Consider the following 3,369-nt stretch of genomic DNA (forward strand, 5'->3'; position numbering starts at 1 on the left):
TTAAAATTAAAAATTATTTTTGAAAAAGACTGTCAAATAGAGTCTGACATCCTTGCTAAACTCCTTGCCCTCTTGATCTTGTTTGACCTGCTCATCATTTTGTACCACACCATATAACTGGCCATGAGATGGCTCTGCTTAGGTTAAATGTCCACTATTGGAACCATCAGAGCAGGAATCATGGTCTTTTAATACTGTGAGGTGCTCTGGTGGCGCTGTGGGATAATCCTTGGACTGCTAAACACAAAGTTGGTGGTTCAAACCCACAAACCACTTTCTAGGAGAAAGATGACACTATCTGCTCTCACAAAGATTTACCACCATACTTACCTGGCAGGTGAGATATCGTGATCACAGAGGTAGTTTTCCCAGGGCGAGACTCATCCATTGCACTCCAGATGTGCTGACCCCTGTGATTTCCCCAAGTTTGGGAAAATCAACTGCACAATTTGTGGTAGTGGAGGACTGTGTTTGTGCTTTCCCCTGTTTAAAAAAAAAAGAAAAAGGATTTACCACCATGAAAACTCTACATAAAGTTGCTAGGGGCTAGAATGGACATCATAGAAGTGGGTTAGTTTTTGGTTTGATTAAATACTGTTGCCTCACAAATGACCAAACAGTCACAATCTTTTTCATGCATTAATCTAGTGGGAGAAAGACAAAGAAATTTACTAGGCAGCAAGTAGTTTTTCTCTCAAGGCCAAAAAAATTAATAGAACAAATCTATTAATTGAATATAATAAAATTTTAAACTTCTTTATGAATTAAAATGAAAATGTAACAAAAGTTGTAACCATATTTTCATATTTGAGCCTGCAATACAGAAAGATCAATAAAATGTTAGCATAGTTCTTAGGGAAAGCAAGTTGTTTCAGATAGCATCTTATAGTTGAAACGAGTTTGAGGGATTTTTACAAATGCACTGATTAGTGAAATTAAAATTGAAATGTTCTATACTAAATAGATAAGCTTAAGGGAAAAGTATTCCTAATTGAAAAACTTGCCCTTAAGAGAAATGTAATACAAATTAAGGAGAACAAAAGCAGCAAAAGAGCCTGAACAGTTTCCAAAAACTATACAGAAAGCATATTATGCATAAAGTTGGGACTGAAGAATAAATTTTAATTCACAGGGAACACTGTGCTCATATTACTTTTTAGAAATACTATAGAGTATCATATTGGTTTCGCTTGATTAACCTAAGAGCTGATATACCCGGGAATATTGCTAATTATTTTGTATCATTATGTTACTCATTGCTCCTCACAATTTTTTTTAAGAATAAGGATGATTCTATGGGATTAGGTTCTATGTAATTTATTTCTAATAATTGCATTATAATAGAAAAACATTAAGTTGAATTCTAGAACTCCATTAGCACTGCTTATTAATTATTGGGCTGATAACCGCAGGGTCAGCAGTTCAAACACAATAGCTTCCCTGTCCAAGAAAGATCAGGCTATCTGCTCCTGTACAGTGACAATTTTAATAATCCTATTCACCAAGAGTAAGATTTAACTCAAAGGTAGTGAGTGGATTTTTATGAGTTTATGCTATTTTACAAGATTTGATTTGTGTTACTTTATGTACCTAACTAAAAATCTTTACTGCCACTTGTATTACAGTTGTTAGTACGCTGGTGGCTTGTGTGTTGCTGTGATACTGGAAGCTATGTCATTGTTATTTCAAAAGCCAGCTGGACCACTGTGGTAGCTGCATAATCTGGTGCCAATTTGGGACTTGAGAAGATTAAGAGTGAAGGGGTGGAGTCTAGTCTGTCAATAGGGTCTTAGCTAATGAGGCCTCTGTGTGGACATGGCCTTCTCCTGAGGATTCTGGGAACTCCTGTATTTCCTCCTTGGAGGCAGGAGACACTCTCTCTTGGTTCACTCCCTATGAGACATTTCTGAGACGAAGCCACATGAAGCTACACTGATGCAGAACCACGTGGAGACCCCTGCCAGCGCGGAGATGCTTACAACACCAGAAGATCCACAAGACTTCCCACCCTCTGGCCTGTGCTCGTCCTGCATTCAGCATCATTGCATGTGCTTCATGAGTCTGAAGAGGTCTTTATAGATTGGTATCAGACATATGGGCTAATATCAGACTTATGGACTTGATTTGGACTGGGCTGGGATGTTTTCTCAATATCCAATTGCTCTTGTATATAAACCTCTTTCTTATACACATAAGAGAGGCTCCATGGATTTGTGACTCTATTCTATCCAGACTAACACAGTCAACCAAAGTAAACCGGTTTCAGCAAAATTCAAAACTAAGACCAGACAATGAAGGAGGAATAGGTTATGCCCTTCAGATGAATTAGTCAATGAAAACCTTATGGACAGCCTCAGAACATTGTCAAATACTGAAGATCCCAAGAATAGAAGCAGAACATAGTAGAGTTAGTGCCAGAAAATGAGCCCCTCAGGTAAGAAGGCAGACAAAATAGGACCAAATAAGGGCTGTCTTCTAAAATAGGGTCAACCATAATGACATAGATGGAATAAAACCTGTGGGGGCGAACCCTTTAGGGCCTTAATTTGCTTATGGGTTATGATCAATTTGTACCTGGATCATGGAATGCATGAAGTGTGAGTCTAGAAAAATTGGAAGTGTAAAAATTGAAATAGAACAGATAAAAATCAATATTCTAGGTGTTAGTGAGCTAAAACACACCGGTATTGGCCATTTTGAATAAGAAACATTTTAAGGCTTATGGTACACAGAATGACAGATTCCAGAGGAATGTTGTCATATTCATCTTCAGAAAGGACATTTCAAGATCTATCTTAAAGTATAATGCTGTCTATTACAGAATAATATCCAAGAACATGCAGGAAAATTCAGTCAATATAGCTGTTATTCAAACTATTCACTAAACGCAAAAGCTAGTCATATAGAAACTGAAGAATTCCGCCAATGTCTTGGTTTGAAATTGATGACACATGCAATCAAGATGGATAGATAATTATTGGGGATCAGAATGCAAAAGTTGGAAACAAAGAAGGAACCAAAATTTGCTGACACAGAGTCAATTCTGCCTCATAACAACCCTTTAAGACAGGAAGAATGTCAGAGACCTTAAATCTTTATAGGCATAGAAAGCTCCAACTTTCTCCTATGGAGTGGCAAGTGATTTCTAACTGCTGGCCACAGAATTAGCAGTCTGATGCGTAGCCAGGGCTCCCTAGAGGAAAGAACATAAACAAAATCATAAAACCAATGTCACTGCCCTAGAGTTGATACTAACTCGTAGCGATCCAACAGGACAAAATAAAAGAGTTTCCCAGGTTAAGACTGAATTTAGGAGCCCTGGCGGTGTATTGGTTATGCTTTGGGCTGTGATCCGCATGGTCAGCAGTT

General features: G+C 37.9%; 1 non-coding gene across 1 annotated transcript; it reads left to right on the forward strand.

Annotated features, from left to right (window-relative positions):
- Positions 1-322: 322 nt before the first annotated feature.
- On the forward strand, positions 323-486 carry LOC115872519. Its single transcript, XR_004047916.1, has one exon. It is a non-coding gene; the product is annotated as a U1 spliceosomal RNA (small nuclear RNA).
- The last annotated feature ends 2,883 nt before the right edge of the window (positions 487-3,369 follow it).

This window comes from Echinops telfairi, unplaced genomic scaffold, assembly GCF_000313985.2.
Source record: "Echinops telfairi isolate 266 unplaced genomic scaffold, ASM31398v2 ScPeMD7_7424;HRSCAF=8462, whole genome shotgun sequence".
Classification (NCBI taxonomy): domain Eukaryota; kingdom Metazoa; phylum Chordata; class Mammalia; order Afrosoricida; family Tenrecidae; genus Echinops; species Echinops telfairi.